General features: G+C 50.5%; 1 protein-coding gene across 1 annotated transcript in view; it reads right to left on the bottom strand.

Annotated features, from left to right (window-relative positions):
- Positions 1-21,755, bottom strand: part of mapk8ip3 (mitogen-activated protein kinase 8 interacting protein 3) — a 212,436-nt gene that overhangs the window by 115,731 nt on the left and 74,950 nt on the right. The window lies entirely within an intron of this gene.

The following is a 21,755-nucleotide window of genomic DNA, read 5'->3' as shown; positions in this document are numbered from 1 at the left end:
CGACTAGGGGCTTTTCACAGTAACTTCATTGAAGCCTACTTGTGACAATAAGCGATTTTAATTTTTTCATTTCATTTCACATGAAACCCCCTCCCACCATTACTTACCAGTGGCCTTTGTTGCTCCGCTATGCTGGGTCTATCAGATCTCCAGCCAGCAGTTCAACTCCCTCTCCCCGACCCTGCCATAAAAAACAGCCCAATGTACATCTACGCCTCCACAGAGAAAGACCTCAGTTCTGCAAAAAGCAGAGCACCTGGGCTGCAATTTATAGCTGCTAACCTCATCCATCTCTCGAAGGCTGCCAGTCAGCTACTCCCCATGAAGGAGTGTTCTAAATAGGTATCAGGCGAGGATGTGGAGAAGCAGGGAGGGGAGCAGGTGGGGCAGCACGGTAGCATTGTGGATAGCACAATCGCTTCACAGCTCCAGGGTCCCAGGTTCGATTCCGGCTTGGGTCACTGTCTGTGCGGAGTCTGCACGTCCTCCCCGTGTCTGCGTGGGTTTCCTCCGGGTGCTCCGGTTTCCACCCACAGTCCAAAGATGTGCAGGTTAGGTGGATTGGCCATGATAAATTGCCCTTAAGTGTCCAAAATTGCCCTTAGTGTTAGGTGAGGTTACTGAGTTATGGGGATAGGGTGGAGGTGTTGACCTTGGGTAGGGGGTAGGGTGCTCTTTCCAAGAGTCGGTGCAGACTCGATGGGCCGAATGGCCTCCTTCCGCACTGTAAATTCTATGTTCTATGTACACATTACAGCGCAAAGCAACATGGTCACTGTAGCGGGCAATTATGAAATGAAATGAAATGAAAGTCGCTTATTGTCACGAGTAGGCTTCAATGAAGTTACTGTGAAAAGCCCCTAGTCGCCACTCCGGCGCCTGTTCGGGGAGGCTGGTACAGGAATTGAACCGTGCTGCTGGCCTGCTTGGTCTGCTTTAAAAGCCAGAGAATTACTGCACTTTTTAATGATCTGTAGTGAGATGCAAATGCTCTAGGTCACTTCAAACGGATGGAATGATTCAATTTCGAGTGGGTAGAAATATGAGTTTTCCCTTTGTTTACCTCCGAATAACGTCAAGACTGTGAACCGATACAGTTACATCAAATCACCAAAGTGCGAGTGCCAGTAATGCTAAGTCCACCCTAACAACAGAACATGACCTTGCTGGATTTATTTTCATGCAAAGGGAAATATAGGACCATGGAGAGGGGAAGGCAAAGGGGAGAATTCCCTCATCAAAAAAGTGGGAATTGGAATTTGGATTGCTTTATTGTCATGTGTACTGAGGCACAGTGAAAAGTATTGTTCTGTGTGCAGCTCAGACAGATCATTCCGTACAGGAAAAGAAAATACATAATGGGGAAACATAAAATACACAATGTAAATACATAGACACAGTCATTGGGTGAAGCAGGCAGGAGTATAGTACTGCTCAGTAGGTAACATGTGTGTAGAGATCAGATCAGTCCATGAGAGGGTCACGGTAGGGCAGCGGGGTAGCACAGTGGTTAGCACAGTAGCTTCACAGCTCCAGGGTCCCAGATTCGATTCCCGGCTTTGGTCACTGTCTGTGCGGAGTCTGCACGTTCTCCCCGTGTCTGCGTGGGTTTCCTCCGAGTGCTCCGGTTTCCTCCCACAGTCCAAAGACGTGCAGGTTAGGAGGATTAGCCATGATAAATTGCCCAGTGTTCAAAAAGATGAGGTGGGGTTACTGAGTTGTGGGGATGGGATGGAGGTGTAGGGTTAGGTGGGTTGGTCATTCTGGTGCAGACTCGATGGGCCCAATGGCCTCCTTCTGAACTGTAAATTCTATGATTCAGGAGTCTGGTAACAGTGGGGAAGAAGCTGTTTTGAATCTGTTTGTGCGAGTTCTCGGACTTTTGTATCTCCTCCCCGATGGAAGAAATTGGAAGAGCGAATAAGCCGGGTGGGAGGGGTCTTTGATTATGCTGCCCACTTTCCCCCGGCAGCGGGAGGTGTAGACAGAGTCAATGGATGGGAGGCAGGTTCGTGTGATGGACTGGGCGGTATTCACGACTCTCTGAAGTTTCTTGCGGTCCTGGGCCGAGCAGTTGCCTTACCAGGCTGTGATGCAGCCAGATAGGATGCTTTCTATGGTGCATCTGTAAAAGTTGGAATTTCTCATCTGTCATAACCCACAAGGATCTTACGGGGTGAGAACAATTAACTTCCATGGGAACCTTGCAGAATATGAGCTCCCCTGGGTGGGGGACCTCTAAACAATGTTGAGTTGTAGGGTATATAAAGCCAGCCAGTTGGGACCCAGTTGGGATCTATCATGTGATGTATATAATAGTTATTGCAAATAAACTGATTGTAAATAAACAAAGTTTCTTTGAACTACCGGGTGTGGGCTCCTTCATGGCCGTATAAAATCATCCCAGGTAAGTGAAGTCTGTAGACTGCTAGTTACTTCAAACTTTTCAGCTCCAGGTCAGAAAGAACACGCCTTCCCCCTTTTGAGAACTTTTGGCACTTTGACATCTGGGTTGTGATGGAGTCTTTCAAATCTTTTGTATAAAACCAGACGATAAAAGCTTCCAACTACACTTTTCCTTGTTAAATATTTGCAAAGTGAGCATTTGTCCTTCAGAGGATGAACAGGTAAAGGATTGATAAGGTGAAACAAGTAAATGGCAGAGACTTTGTGTATTTTGTATCTGTCTTCACAGTAAAAGACACAGAAAGTATCTCAGGAACAGTAGAAAAAAATCAAGGGGCAGAAGGGAGGGAGAAACTTAAAACAATCACTACCACTCGAGAAAAAGTACTCGGAAAACTTATGGGACTAAAGGCTGTCAGGTCCCCTGGATCTGATGGTCTGCATCCCAAGGTCTTAAATTGGATTGGATTGGATTTGTTTATTGTCATGTGTACCGAGGTACAGTGGAAAGTATTTTTCTGTGAGCAGCTCAACAGATCATTAAGTACATGAAAAGAAAAGGAAATAATAGAAAATACATAATAGGGCAACACAAGGTACACAATGTAACTACATAAGCACCGGCATTGGATGAAGCATACAGGGTGTAGTGTTAATAAGGTCAGTCCATAAGAGGATCGTTTAGGAATCTGGTAACAGCGGGGAAGAAGCTGTTTTTGAGTCTGTGCCGGTTCTCAGACTTCTGTATCTCCTGCCCGATGGAAGAAATTGGAAGAGTGAGTAAGCCGGGTGGGAGGGGTATTTGATTATGCTGCCCGCTTTCCCCAGGCAGCGGGAGGTGTAGATGGATTCAATGGATGGGAGGCAGGTTCGTGTGATGGACTGGGCGGTGTTCACGACTCTCTGAAGTTTCTTGCGGTCCTGGGCTGAGCAGTTGCCATACCAGGCTGTGATGCAGCCAGATAGGATGCTTTCTATGGTGCATCTGTAAAAGTTGGTACGGGTTAATGTGGACATGCCGAATTTCCTTAGTTTCCTGAGGAAGTACAGGCGCTGTTGTGCTTTCTTGGTGTTTGCAGAGATAGCGGATTGGAATGTTTCAAAATTTTACAGATTCTGAAAACGCCCCAGCGGATTGGAAAACCCAAGACACAACTCTATTAAAGAAAGAAGTGACAGAAAGCAGGAAACTACAGGCCAGTTCGTCTAGCTTTTGCCATTGGGAAGATGCTAGAATCCATGAAGGAATGTAGTGGTTTGACATTTAGAAAAGCAGTGGCGTAGTGGTATTGTCGCTGGACTAGTATTCCACAGACCCAGAGTCTGAAAACCTGGGTTTGAATCCCGTGACACTATGACAGATGGTGAAATTTGAATTCAATAGAAATCTGGAATTAAAAGTTTAACGTTAACCATGAAGCCATTGTCGATTGTCATAAAAAACATCCAGTTCACTAATGTCCTTTAGGGAAGGAAAATCTGTTGTCCTTCCCTGGTCTGGCCTACATGTGACTCCAGACATATAGCAACGTGGTTGACTCTTAATTGCCCTCAGGGATGGGCAATAGATGCTGGCCCAGCCAGTGACACCCACATCCCATGAAGGAATAATAAAAGCAGGGTCAACATGGTGTTGTGAAAGAGAAATTATGTTTGACAAATTCATTGAAGTTCTTTAAGGATGTAACAAGGAGGATGGATAAAGGGGACCCTGTCGATGTAATGCACTTGGATTTGCAAAAGACATTCAATAAGGCAGTACATAAAAAGTTACTACACAGGATAAGAGTTCATAATATAGGGAGTATATTGGCATGGATAGAGGAATGGCTAACTATCAAAAAACAGAATCGGGTTATTCATTTTTAGGGAGGCAAACTGACAAATGGAATGTCACAGGAATCAGTTCTGGGCGTCAACTATTTACAATCTACGCTAATGGCTTGGATGGAGAAATCAATCATACTGTAGCCAGATTTGCTGTTGATACAAAGATAGGTAAGAGAGCAAGCTGTAAGGAGGATACAAAGAGTCTGCAAAATGATATAGATGGGTGGAGTGCTTAAAAATTGACAAATGGAGTATAATGTGGGAAGATGAAGGTTGTCCACTTTGGCAGGAAAATTGGAAAAGCAGAGAATTGTCAAAATGGAGAGAGCCTGCTAAATGCAGAGGGATCTGGGTGTCCTTGTACATGAATCATCAGTTAGCAGGTACAGCAAGTAATTAATAATAATAAGCACGTATTGTCACAAGTCGGCTTCAAATAAAGTTACTGTGAAAAGTCCCTAGTTGCCACATTCCGGTGCCTGTTCGGGGAGGCTGGTACGGGAATTGAACCGTGTTGCTGGCCTGCCTTGGTCTGCTTTCAAAACCAGCGATTTAACCTAGTGTGCTAAACCAGCCCCAAAAGAGGATGTTACTCCTCGTGCGGGAATCTAGAACGAAGGAGCACAGTTTAAAAATAAGGGTCTCCCATTCAAACTGGAGGTGAGGAGAAATTTCTTCCCTCGGAGGATCATTGGCCTTTGGAATTCTCTACCCCACAGATCAACCATGATCTCATTGAATGATCAAGTTAAGTTCAAAGGGCCGAATGGTCTACTTCTGCTCCAATTTCTTTTGATTTCATAGTATTGTCACAGCACCTTGTAAGCCCAGGACCTCTACCAACAGGAAGGGGAAGAGCAGTACACACAATCCACCTCCTGCAAGTTTCCCTCTAAGTCAAACCCCAAATTGACCGAGAAACCTATCACCCTTCCTTTAACATCACTGCATCAGTAACTCCCTATCTAACAGTGCCTTGGGAATACAGATTCTCCAGACTGCAGCTGGTTCCTGGTGGTTCACCAACACCTTTACAGGTAAATTATGGATGACCTTGACAGCAATGGTAACATCCCATGATTAAATTTGCAACGTTTGCCAATACTTGGGAAATATAAATACGTGATTCATCATTTCACAGTCCACTCACAAAGCAGAGAATACATGGAATTTACAGTGCAGAAGGAGGCCATTCGGCCCATCGAGTCTGCACTGGCTCTTGGAAAGAGCACCCTACCCAAGGTCAACACCTCCACCCTATCCCCATAACCCAGTAACCCCACCCAACACTAAGGGCAATTTTGGACACTGAGGGCAATTTATCATGGCCAATCCACCTAACCTGCACATCTTTGGACTGTGGGAGGAAACCGGAGTACCCGGAGGAAACCCACGCACACACGGGGAGGATGTGCAGACTCCGCACAGACAGTGACCCAAGCCGGAATCGAACCTGGGACCCTGGAGCTGTGAAGCGATTGTGCTATCCACAATTCTACCGTGCTGCCCTTAAATACCATCAAGCCCATCAAACAATTGGTTTAGCTCATTGAGCTAAATCGCTGGCTTTTAAAGCAGACCAAGCACGCCAGCAGCACGGTTCGATTCCCGTACCGGCCTCCCCGGACAGGCGCCGGAATGTGGCGACTAGGGGCTTTTCACAGTAACTTCATTGAAGCCTACTCGATAAGCGATTTCCATTTTCAACAATTCTTCACAATGCGCAAGAAGTCCAGTCGGAATTTCCAGCTCCATTAGGTTAGGCTGTCCCATAGCGAAGGTGAAGAAGAATTTGTTGTTTTAATGGTGAATAAAACATTAAACAGCACATGGCTACACCTATTATTTGAATATGTATTGACCAAGTGGTGCAGCGACAACAATCTCTCCCTCAATGTCAGCAAAACTAAAGAGCTGAAAATGAAATGAAAATGAAAATGGCTTATTGTCACGAGTCGGCTTCAATGAAGTTACTGTGAAAAGCCCCTAGTCGCCACATTCCGGCGCCTGTTCGGGGAGGCTGGTACGGGAATCGAACCGTGCTGCTGGCCTGCTTGAAAAGCCAGCGATTTAGCCCAGTGAGCTAAACCAGCCCCAACAATCTCTCCCTTAATGCCAGCAAAACTAAAGAGCTGGTCATTCACTTCAGGAAGCAAAGTACTGTGCATCAACGGGGCCGAGGTGGAGATGGTTGATAGCTTCAAATTCCTAGGTGTGCACATCACCAAAAATCTGTCCTGGTCCACCCACGTCGACGCTATCACCAAGAAAGCACAGCAGCGCCTATACTCCCTCAGGAAACTCGGCATGTCCACATTAACCCTTACCAACTTTTACAGATGCACTATAGAAAGCATCCTATCGGGCTGCATCACAGCCTGGTATGGCAACTGCTCAGCCCAAGACTACAAGAAACTTCAGAGAGTCGTGAACACAGTCCAGTCCATCACACAAACCTGCCTCATATCCATTGACTCTATCTCCGCCTCCCGCTGCCTGGGGAAAGTGAGCAGCATAATCAAAGACCGCTCCCACCCGGCTTACTCACTCTTCCAACTTCTTCCATTGGGCAGGAGATACAGAAGTCTGGGAACACGCACGAACAGATTCAAAAACAGCGTCTTCCCCGCTGTTACCAGATTCCTGAATGACCCTCTTATGGACTGACCTGATGAATACTAAACACCTTTATGCTTCACCCGATGCTGATGTCTATGTATTTACATTGTGGACCTTGTGTTGCCCTATTATGTATTTTCTTTTTATTTTATTTTATTTTCATGTACTAAATGATCTGTTAGAGTTGCTTGCAGAAAAATACTTTTCACTGTCCCTCGGTACATGTGACAATAAACAAATCCAAGTGGAAGGGGTTTGAGGGATGTGCCTGGTGTGCAATACAAAGAAGCGAGCACGGTACTACAGTGGCTAGCACCATTGCTTCCCAGCTCTAGGGTCCCAGGTTCGATTCCCGGCTTGGGTCACTGTCTGTGAGGAGTCTGCACGTTCTCCCCGTGTCTACGTGGGTTTCCTCCGGGTGCTCCGGTTTCCTCCCAAAGTCCAAAGATGTGCAGGTTTGGTGGATTGCCCAAGCTAAATTGTCCTTAATGTCCAAAAAAAGATAGGTGGGGTTACGGGGATAGGGTGGAGGTGTGGGGATAGGGTGGAGGTGTGGGGATAGGGTGGAGGTGTGGGGATAGGGTGGAGGTGTGGGGATAGGGTGGAGGTATAGGCTTAGGTATAGAGTTGCCCTGTTGAAGGTGCTTTTTCCAAGGGCCGGTGCGGACGCGATGGGCCGAATAGCCTCCTTCTGCACTGTAAATGCTATGTTCAGAATTGGCGTTGCCTGTGAGAAATCTGAGAGAGACTTTGTGCAGTGGTTGCAAGAACAAACACACTCACATCCTCGTTTTCTTATTGATCTAAGCTCCTTCAAGCTTTCTAAAATCCATTTCTTGTTGTATTATTAATTGCCAAATCCATATTGTTCTTGCAGAGCTCCCATCAATACGTTTACCAGTTATTCTCTCTGGAATTCTCTACATTCTTAGCTAATTACCCGCGGAACAACATGGATAAAACCTGCTGCTGATGCCACACACGTAGCCGTCTGACATAGGGGCAGACTCAAAATGATTCTTTGCCAAGAGTTTCCAACTTCAAGAATCACGTTAGTACTTTTGCCAATTCAATCTTCTCTTTATCCACCCTGTGGCTTATCTTCATGTTTGCTCTGGTTACATTTACCTCTGAGCTTTTGGTGACAGTGGGTAAAGGTTTCTCAGAGGCACACATATTCGCAAAGTCCATGCAGCAATAACAGGTTTGTGTTGACTTGAGTGGTCTTGCAGGCAGCAAGTATCGATTCCAGCCAGGCCATCATGTGACAGTTTCTGTTCCTGGCCTCCGTCTTGTCGGCCTGTTTTCAGTACCACAATATCTTGGTCTGAGCGGTTAATCACCCCGTGTGATCCTTCTTTAGAAAATGATTCTACACGGTTAAGCCTACCAACTGTGTGTGTTTTCGAAAGATGTGCAGGTTAGGTCGATCGGCCGTGATCAATTATAGAATCATAGCATTTACAGTGCAGAAGGAGGCCACCTGGCCCATCGAGTCTGCACCGGCCAGGGAGGGGTCGGTATGGGAGCAAGGGCACAAGTCTGAAGGCTTTGTTAACGGCACCTCTACCGTTCTCGCCAGCTCGGTACTCCACAAGCCCAGTGGTCGTGGCAACCTTGAGGACGTGGAGGCAGCTAGAGGGAGAGTTTGAGTTGCCGGGGGGGGCACGGGGTTGCGGTACTTACAAGTGCGGGATTTTGTCCAGAGGTAGATCCCGGGCTTCTCGTGCCTCCCACTAAGGAGGTTACAGGCTAAGATGATGTCAAAAACAGGGGCCGGGGAGGGGAGGGTCTTGGAAATAAATAAGGAACTGATGGAGTGGAAGGGTTCCAATAGGGGAGGCGAAGAGGAAGTTGAAGAGTTGGGAGGGGAGTTGGAAGTTGGGTTATGGGAGGAGGCCCTGAGGTGAGTGACTGCATCCTCATCATGTGCCAGTCTCAGCCTGATCCAGTTCAAGGTGGTCCTCAGGGCTCATATGACTGTGGCCTGGATGAGCAGGTTCTTTGAGGAGGTGGAGGACAGTGTGGGTATTGTGGGGAATGTCCTGCGAATCATGTGCATATGTTTTGGGCGTGTCCGAGGCTGAGGGGATTTTGGCAGGGATTCTCAGCTGTCATGTCAGAGGTCCTGGACGGGAGGGTGACTCCGGGTCCAGAGGTGGCAATATTTGGGGAGCCGGAGGATCCGGGAGCCCAGGGGCGGACAGAGGCCGACGTTTTGGCCTTTGCCTTCCTGGTGAATCGGAGTCGGATCAGTGACATAGCAGAGTTTCTTAGGTTCAAGAAAATGAAGTGCGTCTTAAAGGGTTCGCTCAGAGGTGGCATCCCTTCCTGGGTCACTAAGGGCAATTTATTGTGGCCAATCCACCTAACCTGCAGGTCTTTGGACTGTGGGAGGAAATCGGAGCACCCGGAGGAAACCCACGCACACACGGGGAGAACGTGCAGACTCCGCACAGACAGTGACCCAGCGGGGAATCGAACCTGGCACTGTGAAGCCACTGTGCTAACGTGCTACCCAAATGCATGGGGTTATGGGGATACGGCAGGGATGTGGGCCTAGGTAGAGTGCTCTTTCGGAGGGTCGGTGCAGACTTGATGGACCAAATGGCTTCCATGGATCACTGGGTTGTGATTGGTAGTGGGAACCCTGGTGTTACTATTAATGTTTCCCCAGCTCTGGGTGGGGTCCTGGAACCTAGTTTGTCTGCGCGCTCGACTTTTACACTGCACAGGACTGTTTTCTCTCAGCCCCTTTAGAACCTTTTCTAAAATAGGAACCCGCGTCAACAGTGCCAGCTTTCTGCATGGAGGTTCCTGGGGCTGCTGCCCCCGGTCAGCGGTTATGGGGAGAAGGCAGGAGAGTGGGGATGAGAAACATGTCAGTCAGGATTGAATGGCAGAGCAGACTCGATGGGCTGAATAGCCTAATTCTGCTCCTTATAGTCTTATGGTCTTATGATCTCACAGACGTCGAAGGAGAGAGACAGGTACTGAAGGATATGTTGATAGGTTGAGATTAATGAGATTAAATAAAGAGTACATGAGGAGGCCCGGTTAGCATCAGTCAAAAATGGCCTGGTTCCGTGCTGTAAAATCCAACGCGGTGCTGTGCATCTCAGAGAACAGTGATCCTGAAAATTATTGCAGCACTGTGCAGCAAGGTGTTATCCGAAAACTGAGAGATCAGTTGATTACAAGGATTAGAGAACGGTAATACTGGGGAATTCTGTGGTCACGGGTTAAAATTACCTCTTTTCAAGACCGAGAATCTCAATTTATATATTCCCCCCCCCCGATGCCCGGGTGAAAGACAGTGTGCAGTTCTGCTGTCCTTATCTGAGGAAGGATGTTCTTTGCTATGGAGGGAGTGCAGCGAAGGTTTACCAGGCTGATTCCTGGGACTGTCATATGAGGAGAGACTAAGTCGGTTAGGATTATATTAATTGGAGTTTAGAAGAGTGAAAGAGGATCTCATCGAAACTTATAAAATTCTAACAGGATTAGACAGGGTAGATTCAGAAAGAACGTTCCCGATGGTGAGGGAGTCCAGAACTAGGGGTCATAGTTTGAGGATAAGGGGTAAACCTTTAGGACTGAGGTGAGGAGAAATTTCTTCACCCAGAGAGCGGTGAATCTGTGGAATTCGCTCCCACAGGAAGTATTTGAGGCCAAAGCGTTGTGTAATTTCAAGAAGGAATTGGATACAGCTCTTGGGGCTAAAGGGATCAAGGGTATGGGGAGGGGGAAGGCGGGATCAGGGTATTGATGATCAGCCATGATAATAAGAATGGCAGAGCAGGCTCGAAGGGCCGAATGGCCTCCTCTTGCCTGTTTTCTATGCATGTTTCTCTGTATTGTGGGACCAATGTTAAAACATCTGGAAACAGGAACAAGAAGATAAGAAACAAGAGGAAGGTAGGCCATGGGGCTGATCAAGCCTGTGCTGAAATAATGCTGTCCCTCAACCTCATCACATTCCTGCCCCGTCCCCATACCCTTGACAGACCAAACGTTTATCGCTCTCAGCCTTCAACACACTCAATGACCGAGAGTCCACTCGCTCTTCGGAGTCTGGAGTAGACGATTACAAAGATTTCCAACGCTCTGAGGGAAGGAATTCCTCCTTCTCGGAGTCTGAAGTGGCCCCTGCTACTCAACCTCTCCTCATAGGAAAACCCCCTCATCCAGGAAACCAGTCGAGTGAACTTTTATTATTCCACTTCCAAAGCGAGTATATCCTTCCCAAGGTACAGTGGCACCAAAACTGACCACTCAATTCCAGGTCTGATTTCACCTCAGCCCTGTTATGATTGCAAAGAGACTTCCTTATTCTGATGGTCCAAAGACCTTGAAATAAAAGCCAACATACCATTTGTTTTTCGAGCTCCTTGCTGTGCCTACGCATTAACTTTGCGTTCCTTATACAAGGGCACCCTCTCAATACCAACAATTAGTCGCATCTCGCCATTTAAAAAAATGTTTTTCTCACATTCTTCCCCATCATACTCCGTCCGAAGGAAAGAAAGACTGACAATTATGTGGCGCTTCGTACCACCGCCAGACATTGCAAAGCAATTTACAGCCAACAACGTCCTTTTGAAGTGTAGCCATTGTTAGAATGTAGGAAACTCAGGAATCTCCCACAAACAACAATGTGATAATCATAGATCATAGAATTTACAGTGCAGGAGGAGGCCATTCTGCCCATTGAGTCTGCATCGGCTCTTGGAAAGAGCACCCTACCCAAGTTCAACACATCCACCCTATCCCCATAACCCAGTAACCTCACCCAACACTAAGGGCAATTTTGGACAACTAAGGGACAATTTATCATGGCCAATCCACCTAACCTGCACATCTTTGTGACTGTGGGAGGAAACCGGAGCACCCGGAGGAAACCCACGCACACACGGGGAGGATGTGCAGACTCCACACAGACTGTGACCCAAGCCGGAATCGAACCTGGGACCCTGGAGCTGTGAAGCCATTGTGCTATCCACAATGCTACCGTGCTGCCCATCTGTTCCATGTCAAAATAATGCCACAAGGTCTTCCCATCAACCTGAGGGGGCAGGCAGGACCAACACTTAATGTCTCATCTACAAACAGGTATCTCCAGCAGTGCAGCACTCCACTGGAGCGTCAGCCTTGATTTCTGTTTTTGCATTCAAATCCTGGAGTAGGACTTGAACCTGGAATCTTGTGATACAAGAGTGGGGAATGCTACCAACTGAGCCAGGGCTGGCACTTCTTTGCACACTCACCTAAACCCATCCATATGCCTTTGTAGTTACTTTGTGTCCTCCTCACAGCTTACCTTTTCCGCAAGCTCTGTATTGTCAACCAATTTGGAAACATCACGCTCAGTCCTTCATCTAAAGCCACTAATATGGATTGGAAATAACTGAACTCCACTCCTTTATGGCACCCAACTAGTAACAACCTGAAAATTCCAACACTGTTTTCTGTTCAATCTTCTACTCAGGCTAATAGTGTTCCCCAACCCCATGAGCTCTTATCTTGTACAAAAACATTCTCCTGCCCCCTGTGATGAATGTATTACGGCAACCATTCACCACTGTATTGCACTGTACTATGTTGATGCCCTTGAGGGCTCCACCTATGGACCATTGTAATATATTACATCGCATGGTATCATGTTGGTGCCCCTGTGGGCTCCGCCCCTGGCTCTGCCCCCTCAGGAGAGGTATATAGATCTGCTGCCCTGCAGGCGGCTCTCAGCACAGTGCAGTCGCAGGCAGGCACAGTTCTAGCTGATTAAAACCACTGTTCACTTCAACTCTCCGTCTCGGTGAATTTTTTAAAAATTTGTTTTAATTAAAAGATTTTCAATAATTTTTACAAACCACTACGAAAAAAACAAAAAGAAAGCATAGTAATAAAACAGGAAACAACTTAACCATTTAACAAAACAAAGTGGGGTATCTGCCCTTTACAAATGAAATCCATCCACCGCCCAAACCAACCCCCCCCCCCCCCCCCCCCCCCCCCCCCCCCCCCCCCCTCTGGTTTGCTGCTGCAGCTGACCTCCATCTAACGTTCCGCGAGAAAGTCAAGGAACGGTTGCCACCGCCCGGAGAACCCCTGCAAAGACCCTCGCAAGGCAAACTTTATCCTCTCCAGCCTGAGAAACCCCGCCATGTCACTGACCCAAGCCTCCACGCTTGGGGGCTTCGCGTCCCTCCACATTAACAAGAGCCTTCTCCGGGCTACCAAGGAGGCAAAGGCCAGAACTCCGGCCTCTTTCGACTCCTGCACTCCCGGATCGCCCGATACCCCAAATATCACTGTCCCCCAGTTCGATTTTATCCGAGTGTCCAAGACCTTGGACATAGCCTTTGCGAAGCCTCTCCAAAATCCTGTAAGTGCCGGGCATGCCCAGAACATATGGACATGATTTGCTGGGCTCCCTGAACACCTCACACACCTGTCCTCCACCCCAAAGAACTTACTCATTCTCGCCCTGTGCACCACCTCAAGCTGAATCAGGCTAAGCCTCGCGCAAAGTGAGGAGGAATTGACCCTGCCCAGGGCGTCAGCCCAAAGGCCCTCACCCAGCTCCTCCTCCCACTTGTCCTTCAGTTCCTCCACCGAGGCCTCCTCCGCCTCCTGCAGCTCCTGATATATTTCCGATATCTTGCCATCCCCTACCCACACGCCCGCCACCCTGTCCTGTATCCTCCGGGCAGGCAGCAGCGGGAATTCCCCAATCTGCTTTTTTACGAACGCCCGAACCTGAATGTACCTAAAGGTATTCCCCGGGGGTCGCCCAAATGTCTCCTCCAGCGCCCCCAGACTAGCAAAAGTCCCATCAATGAACAAGTCCCCCATCCTTATGGTACCCGCCCTGTGCCAACTCAGGAACCCCCCGTCTATTCTACCCGGAACGAACCTGTGATTATTCCGTATCGGGGCCCAGACTGAAGCCCTGGCCTCCCCCCCCCCCCCCCCCCTGTGCCGTCTCCACTACCCCCAGATCCTCAATGTCACTGCCACCACCGGGCTAGTGGTATACCGCGTCGGCAGCAGCAGCAACGGTGCCGTTATCAGTGCCCCCAAGCTAGTATCTTTACAAGACGCCGCTTCCAACCATTTCCACGTTGCCCCCTCTCCCTCCATTACCCATTTCCGAATCATGGATATATTCGCTGCCCAGTAATAGCTGCAAAAGTTCGGCAGTGCTAACCCACCCCACCCCGACTGCGCTCCAAGAACAGTTTCTTAACACACGGGGTCCTGTTTGCCACACAAATCCCGTAATAATCCTATATACCCGCTTGAAAAAGGACTTGGGGATGAGGATGGGAAGGCACTGGAAGACGAACAAGAACCTGGGGAGGACCGTCATCTTTACGGACTGCACCCCGCCCGCCAGGGAAAGCGGCAGCATGTCCCACCTCTTAAAGTCCTCCTCCATCTGATCCACCAGCCGCGCTAGACTGAGCTTGTGCAGGGCATCCCAGCTCTTAGCCACCTGTATGCCCAAGTAGCGAAAGTTACTCTCCACCATCTTAAGCGGTAACTCTTCCAGCCTCTCTTCCTGGCCCCTCACCTGTATCACAAAGAGCTCGCTTTTTCCAACATTCAGCTTATACCCCGAAAAGTCTCCAAAATCCCTAAGAATCTGCATGACCTCCCCCAGCCCCTCCACCAGACCCGCAATGTACAGGAGCAGGTCATCCGCAAACAATGAAACACGATGCTCCCCCGCCCCCCCCCCCCCCGAACCAACCCCCCCCCCCCCCCCCCCCCCCGAACCAGCCCCCCCCCCCAGTTTCTGGACTGCCTCAACGCCATGGCCAGCGGCTCAATTGCCAGGTCAAACAGCAGGGGGGACAGGGGGCACCCCTGCCTCATCCCTCGGTGTAATCTGAAGTACCCCGACCGCAGCCACTTCGTCGATACACTCTCTACCGGGGCCTGATACAACAATTTGACCCACCCTGTAAATTCCTCTCCAAACCCAAATCTGCCTAACACTTCCCACAGGTACTCCCACTCCACCCGATCGAAGGCTTTCTCCGCGTCCATTGCCGCCACCACTTCTGCATCCTCCCCCTCCGAGGGCAACATAATCACATTCAGGAGCCTCCGTACATTCGTATTCAGCTGCCTGCCCTTCACATACCCCGTCTGATCCTCGTGAATCACTCCCGGGACACAGTCCTCAATCCTAGCGGCCAAAATCTTGGCCAACAGCTTGGCATCCACATTAAGGCCTATAGGAGCCACTTTGCAACTGGTCCTTATCTTATTTGAGGATAAGCAAGATCAGTTGGGGGAAGGGTTCCCTTTTCCTCAGCCTCATTGAAAGTCCTCAACAACAGCGGACCCAGCAGCTCCGAGAATTTCCTATAAAACTCTACGGGATACCCATCCGGACCCGGAGCCTTGCCCGCCTGCATACCCTCTAACCCCTTAACCAGTTCCTCCATCTCAATCGGGGCCCCCAATCCCTCTACTCACCCCTCCTCCACCTGTGGAAACCTCAGTTGGTCCAGGAACTGCCTCATCCCCTCCCCCCCTCCGGGGGTTCTGACTCGTACAATTTGCCATACAAGTCCTTGAAGACCTCGTTAATCCTTGCTGAGTTCAGCACCGTGTTACCCCCCTCGTCTCTGATTCCCCCAATCTCCTTGGCCGCCTCTCTCTTTCGCAGCTGGTGCGCCAGCATCCTACTTGCCTTCTCCCCATACTTGTACACTGCTCCCTGTACCTTCCTCAACTGAGCCTCAGCCTTCCCCGTGGTAAGCAAATCAAACTCCGCCTGCAGGCTCCGGCACTCCCTTAGCAGCCCCTCCTCGGGGGATTCCGCACACCTCCTGTCCACCCTGAGTATCTCCCCCACCAATTTCTCCCTCTCCATTCTATCCCTCTTCTCTCTGTGGGCCTTGACCGAGATTAGCTCCCCTCTGACAACTGCCTTCAGCCCCTCCCAGACCACACTCACCGGAACCTCCCCATTATCATTGGTCTCCACATAACTTTAGATACACCTCCGGGCCCACCCACAGACCTCCTCGTCCGCCAGTAGTCCCGCGTCCATTCGCCACAGAGGGCGTTGGCCTCTCTCCTCCCCCAGCCCCAAATCCACCCAGTGTGGGGCATGGTCCAAAATCACAATGGCCGAATACTCCACCCCCTCCACTCTCGGAATTAGCGCCCTACTTACCATGAAAAAATCAATCCGCGAGTACGCCTTGTGCACGTGGGAGGAGAAGGAAAACTCCTTCGCCCTTGGCCTGGCAAATCTCCACGGGTCCCCTCCCCCCATCTGGTCCATGAACCCCCTCAGGACCATGGCCGCTGCCGGCCTCTTAGTCGATCTCGACTTATACCAATCCAGTGCCGGGTCCAGGACCGTGTTAAAGTCCCCACAATACCAGCTGCCCCAAATGCCACCCGCTTACTCACCAAAATTGCGACCCCCCCCCTCCCTTCTTCGCATCCAGCCCTGAGTGGAAAACCTGCCCCACCCATCCCTTCCTCAGCCTGGTTTGATTCGCGATCTTCAGGTGAGTTTCTTGTGGCATGGCTACGTCTGCCTTTAGCCCCTTTAAGTGCGAAAACACCCAGGACCTCTTGACCGGCCCAACAACCCCAGCCCCCCAGGTGGAGGCTCCCGTTCCCGACTCTCCCTTGATTCTCCCTCAGTCAGCACAGCAGCATCCCAGCCCCCACCCCCCCCAGTCAAGCATCCGCTTAACCCCCCCCCACCCCCAGTCAAGCATCCGCTTAACCCCCCCCCAGTCAAACATCCGCTTAACCCCTCCCCCACCCCCCCCCAGTCAAGCATCCGCTTAACCCCTCTACCCCCCCCCCCCCCCCCCATTGCACTCCCGTAAGTCAGCTGACTCATGCTGACCCCGGCCACTCCCGCCTCCACCTCCAATCCCCCTGTGGGTTCCCCTTACAAATCTCCAACCCCCCCCCCCCCCCCCATTTAAGTGGGTTAGAGAGAGCCCCCCCCCCCCTCCCCATATGAACAGAGAGAGAAAATCAAAGCAAAGTACCGTACACTCAAACCCCCAGCTTCAGGTGCCACCCCCACCATTTTGCGGGTAAACCGCGCTCCCTGTCTGGGCCGACCCCACCTCCTGTGACGCAGCTCCTCCCAACTGCGACCTCGCCCAAAGCCTTGAGGGCCCAGGGCCCAGGGGCCACAGAACACAAGAAAACACAGGGGAAACCCAACATAACATTGCCCCCTCCGCCCCACCAACAACCCCCATAACATACTGCAGTCCATTAACTCGAGTCCAGCTTCTCATTCTTGATGAAAGTCCACGCCTGGTAGGCGTGTCGAAATAGTGGTGCCGGTGTGATATGTAACCCACAGCCTCGCCGGTTGTAACAGCCCGAACTGCACCCCCTTTCCGTGGAGAACCGCCTTGGCCCAGTTGAGTCCCACACGTTTCTTGGCCAGCTCTGCACCCCAATCCTGATAAATACGGATCTCGGTGTTCTCCCACCTGCTGCTCCGCTCCTTCTTCGCCCATCGCAGGACACACTCCTTGTCGGTGAAGTGGTGGAACCTCACCACCATAGCGCTCAGCGGCTCGTTCGCCCTCGGCCTCCTCGCCAGGACTCTGTGCGCCCCATCCAGCTCCAGGGGCCGTGGGAAAGGCCCCGCGCCCATCGGCTTACCCAGCATCGTGGTCACATACGCCCCAGCATCCGACCGCTCCACTCCTTCAGGGAGACCCAGAATCCGCAGGTTCTGCCTCCTTGACGTATTCTCCAGGTCCTCCAGCTTCTCCTGCCATTTTTTGTGCAGCGCCTCGTGCACCTCCACTCTAACCGCTAGGCCCAGAATCTCGGCCTCATTATCAGAGGCCTTCTGCTGCACCTCCTTGATCGCCGTCCCCTGCATCTTCTGGGTCTCCACCAACCTTTCAATCGGCGCCTTCATAGGAGCCAGCATCTCCGCCTTTAAATCCGCAAAGCAGGTTCTTAAAATCTCCTGCTGCTCCCGTGCCCACTGGGCCCACGCTGCCTGATCCCCGCCGGCCGCCATCTTGTTTTTTCGGGCCTGTTCTCCTCTCTTCTCCAAAGCCGCCTTTTTGACCGTCCCACTCCTGGTCCACTCCATACAGCGCTGGGGGACCCTCACTGTTTCCTTCCCACACCGGGAATCGTCGTCCAAGTACCGCTGGAGATCCGTAAAAGGGCCCAAAAGTCCGTTATCGGCGGGAGCTGCCGACCGTGCGACCTACCCAGGCATAGCCGCAACCGGAAGTCCCGTCTCGTGTGAATTGATGGTCGCATCACCCCCCTTATTGAAAATTCAAATATGCAATATTTGTGGATTCCCCTTCATCTACCCTACTAGTTACATCCTCAAAAATTTTTAAGGTTTGTCAAGCACAATATTTCTTTCAGAAAGCTGTGCTGACTCCTCCTAATCAATATGATTTCTAGGGAATTTTGGAAGCTCTCAACCATTGCATCCGCTTTCCCTGCAGTCACCTCTTTCAGAGCCCTCTGGTTTAAGCAACCAGGGGTTTGGCAGCTTTCAATCCCACTAATTACTCAAGTATTCGTTCTTTACTAGTATTAATTATTGCAAGTTCCTCACTTCCACCATGTCTGGCTCGCACCTTGTGTTTTCTGCTGTGAAGCCAGACCAAAGTACTGCCGCTCATTTCCTTATTTGCCATTACAAATTGTCCTGTCTCCACCACAGCGTCTACTTCCCCTTTTCCTTTATTCTTACTTGCCGAAACCCTCGCTGTCTGTTTTCATATTTCTGCTCACTTTCTCATGTTTCATTTTCTCTCTGCACCAACCTTTTGGTCATCCTTTTCCACCATCTAAAACTCTTCCAATTCTCAGGTTTACCACTCTGCATGGCAGTAATATAAGCCTCTTCGTTCAATCTAATGCTCACATTAACTTTTGCAGTTAACCTTGGAGGATCACTTTTTGCGTGAAGCTTTTAACTCTTTATGGAATGTAGATTTGAGACATGCAGGGCAGCATGGTAGCATTGTGGATAGCACAATCGCTTCACAGCTCCAGGGTCCCAGGTTCAATTCCGGCTTGGGTCAATGTCTGTGCGGAGTCTGCACATCCTCCCCGTGTGTGTGTGGGTTTCCTCCGGGTGCTCCGGTTTCCTCCCACAGTCCAAAGATGTGCAGGTTAGGTGGATTAGCCATTATAAATTGCCCTTAGTGTCCAAAATTGCCCTTAGTGTCGGGTGAGGTTACTGGGTTATGAGGATAGGGTGGAGGTGTTGACCTTGGGTAGGGTGCTCTTTCCAAGAGCCGGTGCAGACTCGATGGGCTGAATGGCCTCCTTCTGCACTGTAAATTCTATGAAAATGCTTCTATGAAAATGTGAAATATTTCTTCAAATGTTTGCAATTACTCACCTAAATGGAGCAAAACCAGCCAAAAGCTGTGGATTTTATGACATCACAACTTAAGGCATTGCAGACACTTTAAGGAGTTGAACCGTTTCGAGGTCACAATGGCGAGAATTAGAAAAACGTTTTTAACGTAGCTAGTTGGAAGGGTCTGGAATGCACTGTCTGAGAGTGTGGTGGAGATAACATCAACGGAGGAACTGAAGAAGGGAATGGAAGAGTGCGCAGGGTTACAGGGAAAAAGGAGGAGCCTCCAATCCCCTGGGAGATCCCACGAGTGCCGTTCTGTCTGGTCCCCTTTTATGGAAACTGACACTGAACGGCACTAGCCCGAGGTCTCCAAAACGAGGGGGTTAGATCCCACGCCTTGGTTAGGCCTTGGGAAAGCATATTAGAGTGAGACTAGCTAATTTACTCTAATCTGCAGATTTGCCAGAAAGTGACCCTGCCCACAATGCGACCCGTGTTCGATCTCGTGAGGCGTGGCGAGCCAGATAGATCCCGGAAGTGGGATCTCCCAGCATCTACCAGTCACGTTGCGCCATGCCAAGTTGCTTTTGAGGCGCAACATGACCAGTAGATCCTGCCCAGGGAGTTTGCAAAGGGACACAGATAGATTAAGTGAGTGGGCAGAATTGTGGGAAAATGTGAACTTGCCCACTGTGGCAGGAAGAATAGAAAGCAGTATATTATTCAAATGGAGAGACATTGCAGAACTCTGAGCGACAGAGGGATCTGGGTGTCCTGGCACATAGAACCATAGAATCTCTGCAGTGGCGAAGGAGGCCATTCGGCCCATCGAGTCTGCACATACACTCTGAAAGAGCACCCTACCTAGGCCCACTCCCCCACCCTATACACCCCTGGACACTAAGGGGGAATTCTATCATGGCCAATCCAGCCTCTCAAGAGGGCCCTGGAACTCTCTTCCCTGGAGAACAGAGGAGGCAGGGTTAAAGAGCTAGATAGATTATTTTTTTAGTTTTTATAAAAAATAATTTTTATTGAAATTTTTACAAAATACAAAATATAAACATGTTAACTCTATTAACAACCACCCGCGGTAACACCCCATGAACAATACCCCCCCCCCCCAGCTTCAAGAGCAACTTCAAACAAAAGGAAAGAACAAAAACAAAAACAAAAACAAAAAAAAAACAAAAGAGCACCCAGACAACGAAAGGAAAAGAGATATCACCCTCCACAAACCCATGTGCACAGTTCTCCCTCCCCCCAATCCTTACCCCCCTCCCCCTCCCGGGTTGCTGCTGCTGCTGCCGGCCTATTTCCCTACCATTCCGCCAGGAAGTCCAGAAACGGCTGCCACCGCCTGAAAAACCCCTGTACTGATCCCCTCAGGGCAAATTTCATCCTCTCTAATTTAATGGACCCCGCCATATCTGAGATCCAGGCCTCCACGCTTGGGGGCCTCGCATCCTTCCATTGGAGCAAGATCCTCAGCCGGGCTACTAGGGACGCAAAGGCCAGAACACCGGCCTCTTTCGCCTCCTGCACTCCCGGCTCCACTGCAACTCCAAAAATTGCGAGTCCCCAGCCTGGTTCGACCCTGGATCCCACCACCCTCGACACCGTCCTTGCTATCCCCTTCCAAAACTCCCCCAATGCTGGGCACGCCCAAAACATATGGGCGTGGTTCGCTGGACTCCCCGAGCACCTAGCCACACCTGTCCTCGCCCCCGAAAAACCTACTCATCCTCGATCCAGTCATGTGGGCCCTATGCAGCACCTTGAACTGTATGAGGCTAAGCCTCGCACAGGATGAGGAGGAATTCACTCTCTCCAGGGCATCCGCCCACGTCCCCTCCTCAATCTCCTTACCCAGCTCCTCTTCCCATTTACCCTTCAGTTCCTCCACCGAGGCCTCGTCTGCCTCCTGCATTACCCGGTATATGTCCGAAATCCTCCCTCCTCCGACCCACACCCCCGAGAGCACCCTGTCCCGTACCCCCCCTGGGGGCAACAAGAGGAACCCCTCCATCTGCCGCCTGGCAAACGCCCTAACCTGCATGTACCTAAACATGTTCCCCGGGGGGAGCCCAAACTTCCCCTCTAACTCCCCCAAACAGGCGAACCTCCCCTCCACAAACAGGTCCCTCAACCTCCTAACCCCTGCCCTGTGCCAGCCCAGAAATCCGCCATCAATGCTCCCTGGGACAAACCGATGGTTCCCCCGTATCGGGGCCTCCATCGAGCCCCCCCATTTCTCCCGTGCCGTCTCCATTGCCCCCAAATTTTGAGGGTAGCCGCCACCACCGGGCTTGTGGTATACCTCGTTGGGGGGAGCGGCAACGGCGCCGTTACTAGCGCCTCCAAGCTCGTGCCCACACAAGACGCCGCCTCCATCCTCTTCCATGCTGCCCCTTCCTCGTCCATTACCCACTTACGCACCATCGCTGCGTTGGCAGCCCAATAGTACCCACAGAGGTTCGGCAATATCAGCCCCCCCCTATCCCTGCCTCGTTCCAGGAACACTCTTCGAACCCTCGGA

This window comes from Scyliorhinus canicula, chromosome 15 (assembly GCF_902713615.1).
Source record: "Scyliorhinus canicula chromosome 15, sScyCan1.1, whole genome shotgun sequence".
NCBI classification, from domain to species: Eukaryota; Metazoa; Chordata; class Chondrichthyes; order Carcharhiniformes; family Scyliorhinidae; genus Scyliorhinus; species Scyliorhinus canicula.
Note: the sequence above shows the minus strand (reverse complement) of the source record. Positions and strands in the feature narration are given on the sequence as shown.